At 45.4% G+C, this 17,257-nt stretch overlaps 1 protein-coding gene across 6 annotated transcripts in view; it reads right to left on the reverse strand.

The window, feature by feature from the left end:
• FOXN3 (forkhead box N3) overlaps positions 1-17,257 on the reverse strand; it is a 392,452-nt gene that overhangs the window by 272,970 nt on the left and 102,225 nt on the right. For 5 of the 6 annotated variants that reach the window (XM_042990324.1, XM_042990323.1, XM_042990331.1 and 2 more), the window contains exon 2: positions 5,542-5,657. The gene's annotated coding sequence lies outside the window, so the exon portion shown is untranslated. Of the gene's footprint in view, positions 1-4,358; positions 4,383-5,541; positions 5,658-17,257 lie in introns of those variants that run through there. The other variant, XM_042990328.1, reaches the window with a different exon arrangement.

The following is a 17,257-nucleotide window of genomic DNA, read 5'->3' on the forward strand; positions in this document are numbered from 1 at the left end:
CCCCACCTCGTGATGTCTCGCTTTGTGACCTTGCTTCGTGACCTTGCTTTATGACTTCTGTGGCTCTAAGTTTCCCTATATAGGGAACACAAACTCTTACAACCTACCTCACGAAAATGATTGCAATAACTAAGGGAGATAGTAAAAACGCTTTAGGGGAAAAAAATAAATGCCTTCTGAAACTAAGGTGCTAATATCATACCTTTTCCAAATCATACAGGTTATGGCAAATTAGAGCGGGCACTTACAAGGCCAAAGCATAGCTCCAGAAACTCTCTGTTACATATATGGGTATTTCCATTTAATTAAAGGTTTCCAGGAAACACCTAGAGCCATTATCAAAGGTGCTAACTGGGCAGCCAATAGGAAAAATCCTTGTAGGTCTATGAATCAGTCCTTGGGAGGGTTTTTTGTTTTGTTTATTAACATTTGTGACTCAAGCATAACTTCCCTTGGTATTAAAGTAACTGGGAGCAGAGATGAATTGCCCAATTTTTAATTACATCTGGCCTCTTTGTATCCCACGCCGTAAGCACCCTGTCTATGAGGGCACCGTGAGAGCAAGTCGTCTGTCGTTGGCTGTTCTGAAAGGACTCTGGCGTCTGCAGGGCTTATGGCCACTAAAATAAAGGGTTCTAGCCTTCTTAGAAGTTAACACACACACTCTTTGTGTGACTTTAAAAACTGGCTGAGATAATGGGATCATCACGGAAAACATGCTGAACTGTGTTTGTTGACTGTTTTCACACCGTGTAACCTGTCCAGCTGTCTCTGCTTCCCAAGGCATCAGACTCCATTTTGAACAAGAATTTCTTTTTTCCTTTCTGGAGTCTCTCATTTTCTCCATTGTATTAATTCAGAGGAAAAAAAGACCTCATAAATGTCATTTCATATTCCAAGCAATTTGCTATAGGCAACTACACCATTACTTTGTACAAATAAATTTACATAAATCATTATTAGAATGTTTTATCTTAGCAACATTATTTGGTTCCCAGAGCACAAATTAAATGCATGCTTAAAGCAGAATATTTTAAAGTTATTCCTATATTGTTTATGAGACAGGATTAGAAATTTCCATCTAATCTTTCTTTCATAATGGAATTCCTTTAGTTTTCTTTGTACATTTAGAAACCACATGTATCATTTTCTGGGGGTGGGGGGAGGGGGTGGTCTTGAAGCAAGCAATGCAAGAGATGATTCTGCCACACTGGGTTCATTTTCCAGAGACTCTTCCCTTTGATTCCATGGGTTCGGTTTTGAACACTGATTGGGAAGGCCAGAAACCAGGGAAATTAATACCATCTCGTGAATAAATGGGTTTTTGTTTGATACTATTCTGCAAGCAGACTAGTCTTTGGTTGTGGTTTGGCTTTTTTTTTTTTTTTTTTTTAATATACACATTTGTAAATAAACTGCCTGAAAACAGAACTCAGTTCCTCCTGGCTATTTGTGTTGGGAAGGAGCCTGTTTGAATCAACTGCACTGCACACGGCAAGTCTTCACAGGCTAGAGTTCCACCCGCCCCCTAGATCTGAAAATAAAACCTCTCTCCCCGTGTCAAATGTAGCGCCCCGTGTTAACACAAGCCGGGCTTGTGGATGTCCAGGGTAACGGATGGAAAGGGACGACGGGTCCTGCTACTTTCTGGCTCTGGAGAATCACATAGCGATTCCGTGCCTCACCTTCTCATCGAGGGCTGGTCTTAGCTCTCTTCCAGTGTGTGGTCTGGGAGCAGGTCCCAAGCCACTGTCAAGGAAGGGGGCCCACACGGTCAAGGAGGGCACTCCTAGAGAAGGATGAGCCAGGCGGTCCAGTGGAGTGCTTAAGAGCAGTTCAGACCTGGATTCCATCCAAACCTTTCTGCCTCCGCTACCTTAGCGAGAATGAGATTACATGTACCCGCCTCCAAAGTTTGTTACGAGGATGAAATGAGGCAGCACAGGCAAAAAGCTTAGAACAGCGTGACTCCGAAAAGGCACCTACACAGTAGCTGACGTTAATCTTGAAGGATGACCAGTGGGGTCAAGCTGGGGTGGTCATATAATTGGTTGTCTATACTAGGATATTTCTGGGTGTGAAAGGGAAGGCTGCATGATAATTGCATTAGGTGACTGGCAAAGGCTTGCACAGCCCCAGGCCTACTGGGGCGGACGCGATTACCTTGACTCCACACCATCACCACTCAGTACCTGATAAAGAAATCAGGTAACAATTACCTCTTACATATTTGACAACTCATCCTACCATTCAAGGCTCTTTCGCACATCGTATCTGAGCCTCTCATAAACTATGTGAAAAAATGTTGAGCTGGGTGAATTAGCTTTTAATGATGAGCAAAGAAAGAAAAGCGTAGAAAAAGTATGGGATTTCCCACGATGAGCCAGTGTGGCAAGGGCAAGGGTACCCCAAGTAGATCTCATGCTCCTCTGTACTTACTTCCCAGCCTCCCGTCAACAAGGGAGGGTCATGTTACTAATTCTGGCCAATGGACTGTGGATGTGAAACTGGTCTGGGTCACTTCTGGTCTAAGGCACTTAAGAAAGGGTGTGTGTTTTCAATTCTTTTTTTCACATGTCGCAGCAACCAGGAAGCCACGTGTTGAAATGCAGGTGTCACGGGAGGGAGAAGGCTCAGATCCTCATAACTGGATGGAGGGCGGCCACACTGGCACAAACCAGTGAGTGAGAAATAAACTTCTGTTGCGCTAACCCTGAGATTTGGGGAATACTGTTTACCCTCCCGAGGGTAAAAAGCCAGTAGCCTTGGCTCAGCTACTTAATAGGAGTAAGAACCCACTTCTCCAACTCTGATAGCTGGAGTAGTTTCCACTCAACAATACCAGAGGATCCCCACCAGATTGGGAAAATATTGCCAAGATTAAATGGCATGGCTTACTCATGCTCAGTCTTCAATGCTTACTTGATTTTAAACAAAATATTTATTTGGTTTAAAATACGATCGTTCACGCCAAGTAAAAAGGGGAAAAGTTCCAAAATGTAGGGTGTGTTTTTATTTGGTGCTGATTTGTTCCAACATTCAGTTTACCCCAAGAAGCCTGGATGCCTCATTTCAAAGACAGCGCTAATAGGTAAGTAAGTTTCTGACATGAAGTAGTCTCAAGGTCACGTCTAGATTTACTTGTAGGTTAAATGGATGAATGGAAAAATCCCCATCCAGAATTTGGGCAGTTTGCCTCTCTTATGCAAATCCTACTCACCCCTCAAACTTCTTTTCTTCATGGTGCAAAATATTCTGCACCTCAAATTTTTCAAACACTTGTGTCACACAAGGGTCTAGGCGATTTGCTAGGATGACAATTTTTTTCCACAAAGGGTCAGTCAACATTTACGATTTCTGACGGACCTATTCAACTCTTGCCATTACGCAAAAGCTGCCATAGATAATCCAAAAATGAATGTGACTGCGTCCCAGTACAACTTTATTTAGGGACACTGAAATCTGAATTCCATTTAATTTTCATGCAGCACAAAATATTATCCTTCTTTGAATTTTTTCCAACCATTTAAAAATGCAGAAACCGGGGTGCCTGGGTGGTTCAGTCGGTGAAGCGTCCAATTTCAGCTCAGGTTATGATCTCACGGTCTGTGAGTTCGAGCCCCGCGTCGGGCTCTGTGCTGACAGCTCGGAGCCCGGAGCCTGCTTCGGATTCTGGGTCTCCCTCTCTCTCTCTCTCTCTGCCCCTCCCCCACTAGCGCTCGGGCTCTCTCTCTCTCAAAAATAAATAAACATTAAAAAATAATTATTGAGAAAAAACCTCTAGAAACCAGTCTCCGCCTGTGCACCACACATGAACAAGCAGCAAACCGCACCTGGCCCAGGAGCCCGACGGGCCCCTTGATTGAGCCTTGGATTAGGCTTAGAAGACAAAGGCCCACAATCACTGTAGTGAGAGGAGAGCACAGACTGTTATTCTAGCTCTTCTGCTTCCCGGTGGCAGGGGACCCAGGGCTCCATGTTCCGGAAGGCCTGAGCTCCTGGGTCAGCAAGCCCCTCGGGTCCGGGAGCACTGGATCACCCTGAGGCGGGGGGGACTGTGGCCAGGACAGGCCCAACAGGATGGGCAGGAGTCTCGGCAGGCAACGTCAGTAGCACCTTTAAGACCCAGCGAAAGCCACCATTGCTTTATCCAAAAGCGGCCCGGGGAAAGAGCTAGGTGTGGGCAGCATTTGCCGAGCTATCCCAGAGCAAAACAGGACACTTGGCTCCCTGACTGGGGCCCCAGCTTCAGCCTTGAGACTTTCACTGAATTCCGGCTTTCAGAAATCTCAACACTGACCTGCAAACTCGTGTTCTTGGCTTAGGCTTCCTACCCTTCAAAACCAGCAGGTACTGACCTCCCGCGGCCTCTGGCTTATCCCCAGGCCTCGTCAAGCCGCAGCTGCCGTGCAGAGCTTGGAGGGGAGGGAAACAGGTGGGGAAGAGAAGAGTAAAGCATCAGGTAGACAAGAAGAGGCCACGTGCGGGCAGGCCCAAAGAAGCAAAAAAGGCCAGCGAGGTAGCAGCCAAGCCTGGGGGTGAGGCAACAATGACCACTGTCCCTGAAGGCGGCTGCCAGCCAAGCCCCCTCCACAACAGGGCAAGTGGAGTTTCCCCAGGGACACCTTAGGGGACCCAGGCTCAGAGGGGGAAGCTGGCTCTGGCTGGGACACTGGATCAGTGTCCTCTGAACCCTGTCTGGCCCACGCAGCCAGGGCTCTCACTGCCCAGGCTCACAGGGGGCTCATTCCCACCCTCCTATCCAGGTGCCATGTTGTTCCTCTTCCCTCAGCCTGGCCAGATGAGCCACAGCCAAAAAAAAAAAAAAAAAAAAAAAAAAAAGCCCCCCGGAGGCCCTCCCTCTTCCATGAATTCTTCCCTAATTATTTCAATCCCAATCCTCAAAGTCTCTCAATTCCCTCAACCAAAGAGGGAACCATTAATTAGTACGCAGCACTGGCCCTAAACTGAGCACCACCATCTGCCATTTTCTTACGAGTGAGTCACGGATCTTTGGCTAAGCCGCGACTCTGGGAGGCGAGGTCCATGCCTTCTATTTTTTCTCTTTTTCTTTTTTATTCCCATCTGCCCCAAGAACACGTAACGGGTACTCCGCAATACTTACTACATTCAGTCAAAAGATACATTAGAAAGATTAATATAATTCAAGTAAAACACGGTATTATGGGAAAGAGACTGATTTACAGGAACTATGGCAGAAGCGAGTTTCTGTATGAAGACGCCCAGCAGTGTTCCTGTTACTTTGTGTATCTGTGACAGTCCAAAATTTTAAATAAAGATGTGATTGAATGTTTTCATTATCTTAATGCCTAAATTGGATTGACCACATTGTCAGTCTGATCAGCTGCATAAATTAATCATTGAGAAGATTGGGAGGAAGAGGGGGAGGATCCCAATTGATGAAGCAACAATCAATTTGGCATTTGCATTTAAATATAGCTTTGGTATTTCATTTATTCAGTGCAATCTCCCTGAAGGGGGGAGGGGAGGGGGGGGGGGATGGAGGCAGAGCCTGGTTACCTGAGTCGGAATGGGTCCAAGACACCGAGGTCAGCATTGCTCCAGTCACAGGAAGGACAGAGACGCCTCCATAATCACGAGAACGCTGGTCTTCTAGGAGATGATGCTTCTAGTGACTGGTAGAGAGGAGCAGAAGAAAGGCGGGATCAGACCGGAGGAGGAGAGAGGACCCTCTCAAAACAATGGCTGTCATCTGGCCTGACTCTAAAAGCTGCAACCCTTGGGGCGGAGGGAGGGAATCAATTGCAACAGTTACCTCTTATTTCTTGGGAAGTTATTGAACCACTGGGCCTTTCACAACAGAGTATTCTTACAACTGCCTCATGGGGCACAGAGGGACCCAGAAATTTGAAAATGCGTGCCACAGATATCATGAGATTATCTTACTTTACTACAACGGCCATGTGACATTCGTGAGATCATTTTACTTCACTATAGCTGTCTACATACTATAAACACTTGTCTATATACTATAAACACTCTATACACTATAAAGGAGAAACATCAGAGCACCACTCCCGGCCAGCGTTCCAGCATGTGGACCAGCCTTGATCCACTGGGCGGACCAAATACACAGGCTGCAAAGCCAATGACGCTCTTTTCTGCTGCTTTAAAATAAAATTCCTCTGGCTCTACTCCTGGAGGAAAAGATCCCATCAAGCTCAAACTCACTAGATGGGCTGCAAACTACTGGCCCACATTTAACCAATAATCTTGCAAAAATAGGAAAGTTGGTACATGAGATAGATTGCATAATAATCTGTGATGGAAGGTATTTTTTTTTAGCCTACGCCTCAAAGAAGACAACTGGATAGACTCTCTCACGAAAAGAACGAGCTTATCCTGTGCACTTCAGTGTAGAGAACGTGAGGAAATAAATTCATCAGGTCAGTGATTCTCAAACTATGGTCCCTGGAACATCAGCAGTGGCATCATCACCCGAGAGTTTGTTCGAAATACAAACTCTTGGCCCCCACCCAAGATCTACTGAACCTGAATATTCGGAGGTGTGGGCCCAGCAATCCGTTTTAACTAGCCCTCCAAGTAATCTTGACAAAACTTGGATTATTATTGATCCACCTATTCAAAGACACCCCTTCTTTTGTTGTCAAGTCAAATCACCCTACTATACTGCACATTAAGCTTCAATTGAAGGCAAAGCATTGAACCAAGGATGGGGGAGGGCAGAAGAGTCAAAGAGAGAACGAACGTGATGAAGTCCCTGCCTTTCAGAAACGCGTCGTCCACCCGGGAGGCGAGCCGAGTAGCAGGCAACCCGAATACAGACAGTGTTATTTCCTCTAATACACAGCTGCAGGGTTTCTGAGGACACGTCCGTTTCAGGTTGGGGTGGAGAGAGCAGGGAAGGGAAAGCGTCGAGACAATCACGATAATCACAGGCCCTGAGATCCGGACAGGATTTTGACAGGCGGGGACAGGCCAAAGCTGTAGCAAAGGCCCAGAGGCAAGAGAGTGTGCGGGGCCATCCAGGTTCTTGGAGCCACCAGCTCTGGCTGAGAAACCTGAAGGCGGTCTGGGTGAGACAAGGTTGCTTCCAAGCACAGACAGGTAAGTGCTAGGGGCTTGTGACTTCTCTGTCTTGTGTGAAGACCACCAAGTGGCACCTGCTGCTTCTGGTTAGAAACTGATGTCTGATAAACCAGGTGACTTAGAGATTCCTAAAGCCAGTTTGCTTTTCGGTACTTTTGTTTTTTATTACTGCACTTTTTAAAGGGGTGCACACCTCAGCGGCTTTAAGGATTAACCGCTGAAGAGTCCTGCGCAGGAGGAAGACGCAGAAGAAAATTTGAAAGGAGGCACAAGAAGCTAGAGGTCACAGCAGCCTCGGGCCATTCTGCAGAGGGGCAAAATGTTACCACACCTAAAGGGCCCCTGAAGACATCTGTGGTTTTAGTTTGATAAAATAATTCATGCGGATAGTGGTGTGCCTTTAATCGTGGGAAAAAAAGATTCAGCCAAGGGATGGGGAGAGGGAAGAAATGGGTAAAGGGGTCAAAAGGTACAGACTTCTAGTTATAAAATAAATACGTCACCTGTGTAAGTAATGCACAGCACGGTGACTACAGTTAATAATACCATACTGCATATTTGAAAGTTGCCGAGAGAATAGATCTTAAAGGTTCTCATCAGAAGAAAAGTTTTGTAACTACGTAAGGTGACGGGTACTAACCAGACTTCTACTGTGGTGACCATTTTACAATGTACATGAATCTCAAATCACTACGTTGTACATCTGAAACTAACATGTCAATGATAATAACTTCCATTTAAACAAATTAAAACAGGTAAGAAAAATGTTAAACCAACCTCCAACATCTCCACTTAGAAAAAAAAAAGGACTTTTCACGATCAAGAAGGCACGGCTTTTGCCTCTAGAAAACTGACATAAATAGACTGCTTTATTGCCTGACGCTGCTCGGTGCATGAGGGGACACTGAAACTTTCTGACGTCGTGCAAGACTGATAGAAACGAAGCGGGGTTCAGAATCGGGGATATGTGGTTGCTTATCCGGTTCTGCCATTTGGCCATCTGAGTCATTGTGCATAAGGGACCCGGTCCCTGAAACCTCACTTCTACACTGATCCAGAAAGAGAGACAAGAACTTGCCCCACCTTCGTTGAAATGTAAAGAAAAACACAGACAGGAAATTGCTACGACAATTACAAAGCACCATGCTACTGTAAGGCACAGAGTTATCCTGCTCGTTGAGACATCTGGGTACTAACTCATACTTGTTGTATTGGCCCTTGAAAATATAAAAATAAAATATTTCCTATGCCCTTGAGACTCACCTTTCAAATACCTGCAGGGATATCCTAAGGAACAAACTTGGCATCAACGAAACCATTCTCCCAAGAAAGCTCTCAAGGTAAATTTTTTACTCGAAAATTGTTTTTAATTTTATTTCTCTGACCACAATAGAGCATCCAGTTATCTTTCAGCAATTCCTGGTGAGCACAACTCCGTCTTCAGCAACACTGACGTATACGATGGCGATAATTTATCATCTCTGCAGTAGTTTAGTCCCAGATGGACCATTTACTAATTTATTTCCATATGTAACTGGCAGAGAGATTAATCAGGCTTCCAACTTGGAAACCTGAATTGCGCTTTATTCCCTTAACAGGCTAACTCTGGACAAGAGGAGGTACACGTTTACACAGAAAGCCAAGAGTGCCTCTGAAAAAGCCTGTCGACCTCAGACACAGGCCTTTAAACACACGCGCGTGCGCACACACACACACACACACACACACACACACACACACATTCACTCACTCACACAGCTTGTTCCTTATGTCAACTTGGAGGCCTGGCTCTTTCTTTAGATACTCCTGGGCTCTTCCCATAGGGGCGGGGTCTGACGACAGGGCTGCAGGCAGAAGTAAGCTCGGAGACGTAATGCCAATCAGCTCTAGCTGCAGCCCCGTTCCATGCCCCTCCCTGTGGCAAGCGCAGGGTCTCATATTTCTGAAACTGAAGAGATCTTTTTGCCACGGTGCTGCGCCCAGCTGGCCCGGCTCTGTGGTGCCCAGGCACTGGAAAGTATGTGCTTTCTTTTTTCCACTCTTTTTAAGGGTCTGAACTTGACCGAGTTCAGCAGCTGCCGCTGTGTCCTCAGCGCGGCGATGGCTAAGGAATTGTTAGCACTGCTCCCAGGGCCCCTGATTTAAACTCGAGTCCACTTTTGTTTTTAATTCTACTCCAATGATATCAGCCTTTAGCAAAGAGTGGGTAACCGGATTGTTGTTCAATGATGGCGTTTACGTAGAGAAAGCCGGCCAACCCCAACACAAGGCAGAAAGCCGGAGCTGACTGGTGATGTCTTAAGTGAAACCCAAGGCCACAGCCAAGAAGGCTCAGCAGACAGGAGGACCATGTAGAGAGGTTATCAGCTGGATCCACACGCCTGGGTCATTAACCAACCATGTGGCTTTGGAGAAGTCTCTTAACAGTTCAGACTTACAATTCTCTCCCCTGTTAATATGAGGAGTTCAGCTCCCTAAGGTTCCTTCTGGCTGTAAAATCTCGTGATTCTATAAATATGAAAAAAGAAATCAGCCGTTCACTTGGTTTCTGTGTTTAGATGATGGCAAACAACCAGAAGTTTAGAAGCATCTGAAAGACACTGAACTGGTCCAGATGCTTGGTGCTGTGACAGACACAGCCTCTGGAGCCTCAGTGTATCCCTGTGAGCAGAGGACATGAGCACTGGAGATTGTTTAATGACGGAGATCTTTATGAGGTCTTAAGGATTCGATGAAATATGACAGCTTGCAGTACTGTTCTAGGTATTGCAAAAGCTACTCAAGTCCATGAGTCATGGTCCTCTGTCTTTAATACGCTTACACCTCAGTTAATGACAGACACAACTAATCTTTATACCGTGCAGTTCAGTGCTATAATTGCAGAAAAGGAAATTGTTATGGGAACATGAAGGATGGAGAAATCATCCCACTGAGGGTGAGAGGGAGACTTCTGTAAGGTTTTATGGAAGAACCGGAAAGATGGGAATAAAGGCATCTGGGCCAAGGCAGTGGCCAGAGCAAAGGCCCAGAAACTTCCCGGCATGGCCGGGACACGGCATGTAGTACCCCAGGGCAATGCCACAAGATGCTCAAGGAAAAGGAGATCTAGAGACAAAGTGATGAAGTTCTGGGGTGATGGCAGGGGGTCCGGAGCCGACAGCCAGGAAAGAATTCTTGCAGACGTCTCCGGTGCAAAAAGGTGATTTTATTAAAGCACGGGGACAGGACCCTGGGCAGGAAGTGCTGCACAGGTAACTGATTATATATCCTCAGGTTGGGAGGGGGTTAGGGATAAAATAAGTCCCTAAGGAATTTTTGGAAGCAAGGTTTCCAGGACCTAGGTGTTGTTAGAAAAATGCTGTTTATTACCATGTAGTAAAACCTCAGTCACGAGACCCTTCAGATGTATATCAGGGGGTCATAAGCTTGGAGTATGATTGCCAGCATGTATCTTGGGGCAGGTGAGATAAAGGAAGTTTCCAAAGGAATTTTTATATGTTAAAGTAGACTTACAGGACCCTGGGGGAAGGGGGTGGCGGTCAGGATGATGTTAAGCCAAGACTGCCTTTTGCTCCTAGCAAAGTGTCATCATCGAGGCAGCTGAGCTCCTAGAGGGAGGTCACTCTGCCAGTTTCAAGGACTTGTCAATGGGCTGTAGGCAGTAAGGGAATTTCATTTTTCATTCGCTTTAGTTTCCCACAGTACCATGGCAAGCACTTAAAGCCCTTTCCTTTGTTCTTGGGTAGCCAGGAGTGTCGGAGGCACATCCCACATATCCCACCTGGGGGGTGGCAGGTGGGGAGGGGTGTCGTTTGTCTGTATTTTGCCCTCAGCTTGCCTCACACTCCCTCACCAAAAGAGCTGAAGAGGGACCGGTGGGGAAAGCCCTGGACACCGGCCTCCGGACTGGCTTTTACCCTGTGATACCAAGAACCTCCAGAAGTTCTGAGCAGTGGACTCTCCAAATGAGCTAGGCTGCAGGAAGTTCGTCCTGGCAATTCTACTGCCGTTTGAGATGGGTAATACGATCAGTCTGTACCTTCATTTTTCTCTTATTCACTCCATGCTGCCACTATTTGGGAATCCCTCAAATTTATTTTTTTCCAAATCAATTTCCTGGCCCTTCAAATGGAAGCAATTGAGTTTCCTGCAAGCACTGCCAGGATTTTACATTCGAATGACTGGTTTGGCCTAAGGCTTTGCATCTAGGTTCCTGTGTTTTTCTCTTCTTACAAAAGAGTCAAAACCACACGGTATAGGCTCACGGATTTGTTGTTGTTGTTGTTGTTGTTGTTGTTGTTTTCCCTCTTTTGCCCTATGCTGGAAAATATTCGGGGATGATGGAAAAAACGCACAAACATCTCGACTGTTGGAAGGGCTTGCTCTAGCGCTCACAAAAAGACCAAAGTTGAGTTAGTCATTCGAAGTAGTTCACCGACTACTTTTTTGATTCCTGGTGTCCTCGCCCAAGGTTAATAAACCCCAAGTTTCCAGGGCCCCTCAAGTGTAATAGTAGAAAATCACGCAGACCCTCATACCAACGGTATCTGGTTCCTCTGCCTGGGGGTGGGGGGAGGGGCGCGAGCACAGGTGGCTTCTGCAGCTGTCACCGAGAAGCTGCCCACCACCATGATACAGGGCACGGGGAGGGGGTCCGCAGACCCTAGATGGGCTGCCCCTAAAATGGGCGGGTGTCGCACAACAAAACCGAGATGAGCACGGCAGTAAGAGGAGGGGCTTCTCCTCTGAGGAAGGAGCTGCCTTGGGCATGAGCCACCAAAAACCTAATTCTCCATAGAAAACACACACTTCCCTTCCCATCTCTGGGTGGCTCAGCCCACAGATGGGCATAAATGGGAGGCTTCCACATTCGTTTTCTTTTGGGCCACCTTATTTAGAAAGGCAGATCATATCTGTCCACCGGGGTGTTGACGAATCTAGGGTTCAAGTCCGATTTATAATTCAAAATCTGTCCCAGCCCTCCACATACCCAGGTGTTCTGGAAGGTCCAGAGTGCATAACGTCCCCCCGGCCCCTCCGACCCCTCCAATAGGTGTTCTTTTAACATCTAAGCAAACCATTACTGTGAAGAACGACATACGGGATAGTCCCTGTAGTTTCCCGTGCACATAAAAACCAGTCTCATCCACACCAAGAGAGTTGCATGTCTCATGCCACTTTTTGTAAAAGTCCACCAATGGTCAGAAAATGAATCCTCCTCAAATGAATAGATTAGCTTAAATTACCATGCCATTTTACATTGTCTCCACTGATAGATGAATAATAAAACTATAAGGTAAATGTAGCTTGAACTGAATAATGGGCATAAATAAAAATATTGTGACATTAAAAACTCAGTATAAATTGAACTACAACGTACTCGAAAGCTCCTGCAATCATAACGTGCACACTGAAATCCATTAACCTAATACCTAGCCTGCTGTTCAAGAGAAGAAGTCTACCACGTAAACAAATACATATCTGAACACTTCTCCTAAATTACTGTACAATCCGACTGCAAAGTCACACACTTACAAAGTCTATCATCTGTATTTGGTTGCTCTCTAACCAACAAGCAAGTCGTACCAGGCTACAATGTGGCAGCATAATATAAACACAGAAGCAGCAAATGGTACAAAAGTAGCAGCAAATGTCAAAGACAAACCAGGGTCATCCCCGGCGAGAAGAGAGATATTTACATAAGCATTCAGAAAAGACAATGGAGCCCCAAATTCCCTTTAGCTGCACACCTAATCAACCTCTCTGCTCCTCACCTGATCATTTTTATATAAAAGCAATTCCCACAATGATACACGCAAAGACCTTAGTTGCCATAAACTCAGCAGCAGTTAAAGATTCTGTTGCACATTCGATTTGCTTTAAGACTCAGCTATTTTTCAAGCAAAGCTTTCAGTCCTTACCCAGCACTACCCCCCCTCCAAAAAATTAGCTTCACTGACAATATCCTTCTTAAATCTGTCATCTGCCAAGGCCGTTTTCTTACCTTTGTAACTCACTCACATTTGTTTCGTTTGATGATTCTTACCCAAGCAAGGACAATTGTTTGACTGAAATCTTGCAACTTTCAACTTTGCCCAGATTTTGCTGTCGTGAGGAAGGGGAACGTCGAAACCCCGGCACATTACTCAGCTGAGCTAATATACATCTGAATCAGAGCTATATTTTAAATTCTTTTACACTTACTTAATATAGTGCGTGCTGCCTGTCCACTGATGCGATATCAGAAACCTGCAAGCTACTATTTCTGCAACTGTGTCACTGTAGATAGTCTGAAACATGTACGTAGCTGTTGCCATGGAAACAAACACAGCTAGGGTAGAGTGCCACGCTGTGTTAATTCCTTCACCCATGAACCCCAGGGGAATGCTAACATTCATCTTCTTTCTCCTTTAGTCTCACACTGCTTTAATATTTTTTAGCATTATCAAATGATGTACTAAATACATATGGTCCACCTGAAAATACGGACAGCTGAAATGAGCTGTGTGCCAACCTAGCCTATTGGGTGCTGCTTAAGGTGCTACGGCAAACGCAATCAATGGATCCTCTCACTAACTTCTCCCGGGAGAAATAGACAACTTTGTTTCTTTCTTTTAAAACAGGGTGGGCGGGACAAAAAGGTGACCATCCCGTCTCCCCAAAGAAGAAGTTATCGTGCGATGATGGCACCAGAATAAAGACGCCATCCGAAATGTGCCTCATCAGTTCTATGAAAGGCAGTGGAGGTCTTGCAAAGTTTCTGAAGTGGGTCCAAGCTAAGAGCTCTTCTTCCTTCTAACGAGAGCTGCTTAGCAGGCTGTAAATCCAATAGCTTTAATTAGGCAAAAGCATAAACCCTCAACAAGGGCTTCATCTGTCCCTGCTTGGTCTTTGTTCCCAAGCCCATGGAAGAAGGTATTAGAATGAGTGAATAACTAACAAGATGGAAATCTGCCATCGTTCAGGAGAAATGTGATTTTCCCGGAATCTGAACATTCTCTGTTTTGCTTCGAGTTCAAATCGGTGTCCTCATCAATTGTTTGGACCAGTGGCGAAAAGTCAAATATTCTTTTATTGCACCTACAAGGCAAAATGTACAGATATTGGCACATCGGGCCATCTTCCCATTATTCAAACCAGGACGCCGCTTTGAACGTTGGGGTTACTTATGGCAGTAGACAAAAGTAAGCTGTTCGAAATCTTAATTACATCCTATCCCTTGGGCTAGTTAATAATATTCAATCTAGATGAAAATGGCCACACTCTAGATTTGCATGCTGATGTGCCTCACTTGAATACAATTTTCGCTCTAAACAATCAATTGTAGGCTTTAAAAGTGCAGATCCGTGACTCCGAGCTGGCATCTTTTAAAGAAACCACTACCACTAAAGAAACCAAATAACCACTTTATTTGTGGGCATCATGGCAAAATCATCCTACAGAAGACAAGGAAAATGTTCCTATCATTTTCCCAAATTGAATCATTCTTGGCTTCATGCTATGATAAGAATAATCAACTCATCCCGAAGATAAAGCAGAACAGAAAATAGATATAGACACCTTAGTGGTGAGACAGATGTCACTTCTTAAAAGCATCTCAAGATGATGTTAGGGTCAGTACAAAGCCTGGCCTTTGGGTATTAGCAAGGCCGGTAGAGATTACCTTTTAACGAATCACGACCGGTACTTAACAAACTTAGGGAAAAGAGTCACCGCAATAAAAACAGTTGTTTCATGGGGCGCCTGGGTGGCTCAGTCGGTTAGGCATCCGAGTTCAGCTCGGGTCATGATCTCGCAGTCCATGAGTTGGAGCCCCGCGTCGGGCTCTGGACTGACAGCTCAGAGCCTGGAGCCTGCTTCGGGTTCTGTGTCTCCCTCTCTCTCTGCCCCTGCCCCACTCACTCTCTGTCTCTCAAAAATGAATAAATGTTTAAAATATATATACATTTAAAAACCACAGCTGTTCCTTACGTTTACTTTGCACTTCTAAGTACGTCTGTTGGGCTTTACCAAGCATTTTCACATAGGTCATCCCATTTGACTATGACAGGATTATACTTTCAATGAGTTGGGCAACTGTCACCATTCCCACCCCTCATCAGAGAGAACTGAGGTTCCCAAAGTCAGTGACTGGCCCAAGGTCACACATTAAGTGGTAGAATCTTATCGTCTATTACCTGATCTAATAACGGTCTTTCCATGTGCCTCTGGGTGTGCTCACAAATGCAGTTGGTTGTAAAGGACTTAACTCAGTAACAATACTTACAAAGAAGGAGGTCTTGAAAGAAACAAACAACTGGTGTCTGGACTACGACACCACCCCAAGGAAGTAATAAGCCATTCCAGACTTACAGCCACAGAGAAATGAAAGTGTATTTCATCGTGATTTGTGCCATTCACAACCCCCTGCCCACATTACCCTGGATATCAAGAATTAACTGCATTTGACCATGCTACAAATTTGGAGAAAGAGCACTGACTTCCTAGAAATGAATTTTTCCAGACCACTGACTTGTTCTAGTTTGGCCGGGGGTTGGGGGGTGTTCATTGAAGAACACAAGGTATCCTATGGGTAGTGTTCTGGAAGCCTGGGGATGCTCCAATTCAAGAGTATGGTTTGGTTCCTTTTTTTTTTTAATGTTTTATTTATTTTTGAGACAGAGGGAGACAGAGCGTGAGCAGGGGAGGGGCAGAGAGAGAGGGAGACACAGAATCCGAAGCAGGCTCCGGGCTCTGAGCTGTCAGCACAGAGCCCGACGCGGGGCTCGAACTCACAAACCGTGGGATCATGACCTGAGCTGAAGTCAGGCACTTAACCGACTGAGCCACCCAGGCTCCCCTTGATGAAAACACTTCTGAATTGGAGTGTATAGGAAAACTGAGTGGGGCATGTACATAGCATGTAATTTAGCTTGTTATAAATATTTTTCATGACATGCCCGGCATCACGCACATTATGATACAGAGGTGCTCTCAGAAGCCGTAGGAGCATGGGCAGGCGGGGGAGGAGGTCACCCACACAGGAAAAGGCCCCACACGACTGTGATTTGCTAATCCCTATATTTACATTTTAATTCTCTTTGGCCTCTGCTGGCCCTCCTGGCTGTCAGGGCATCAGCTGGCCTCCTCACCAGGCAAAGTGGCCTGGCTCGTACTATTCCCTCCCTGTTTGATTCACATCTAATATGCCAGGGGCTGGGAAACCAAATAAGAGAGTTGATTAGAATTTTGTCTGAAATAAGATGAATACAGGCCTGCGAGAGTGTCCCTGGGCACAAAAGTGTCAATTTTTGGATGCCATTGACTCCAGGTCAATTAGCCTAAAGCCAGTCACCTAATGAGCAATTTGCTTATAATCTGAACCCTTTTCGAGTGCTTTTACACGGGAATGTCCTTTACTTCTTCGGCCATGTCTCTGGCATGATGAGGTTTATAAACTGAGCTTTCTCAGGGCACACCAAGCTTGTTTTTAAATTTAGTTTATGTGCAATTTTAATTTTTAAATTAAATAATGTTTTGAGATACTAGCAACGAGTGCAAAAACGCTCAAAACGGAATTGAATTTCTGGTGAACTGATTATTAGGCAAATTAAGACCAGGAGAACTGGTCTTAAGGAAATTTTTACTTCTAATTTTAGGTTTGGTTTTTTTTTTAAGAATGCAAAAACCGTCCAAGGAAATGTGCAGTTCAATCAGGCAGAACGCACAAACTGACTTTCACATGCTACCTAAGTCTTTTTCCCTCATTGCACAGGACTCTGCACAGCCGAGTTTCCAGCCTCCGTGGAAGTAAGGAATTTTGTGTCCTTTGGCTTTGCTTTTGCCACCATGAATTTAACCTGTAGGCTGAGTCTCACTCAGAGCAGGGGTCACCTTCCCACTCATCCGGGGGACTCTGATGTGTGTTTGAAAGTTGTAGCACAATGGCACAACACCATGATCTTTTGCATCAAATCCATGCACGGACCATAGAAGCCTGAGAATCACTCAGCTGATAACCCAATTCTTTAAAAAAAAAAAAAAAAAATTATGTTTATTTATTTTTGAGAGGGCGGGGAGGAGCAGAGAGAGAAGGAGAATCCGAAGCAGGCTCCAGGCTCTGAGCTGTTAGCACAGAGCCCGACGTGGGGCTCAAACTGATGAACCATGAGATCATGACCTGAGC

This window comes from Panthera tigris, chromosome B3, assembly GCF_018350195.1.
Source record: "Panthera tigris isolate Pti1 chromosome B3, P.tigris_Pti1_mat1.1, whole genome shotgun sequence".
NCBI lineage: Eukaryota > Metazoa > Chordata > Mammalia > Carnivora > Felidae > Panthera > Panthera tigris.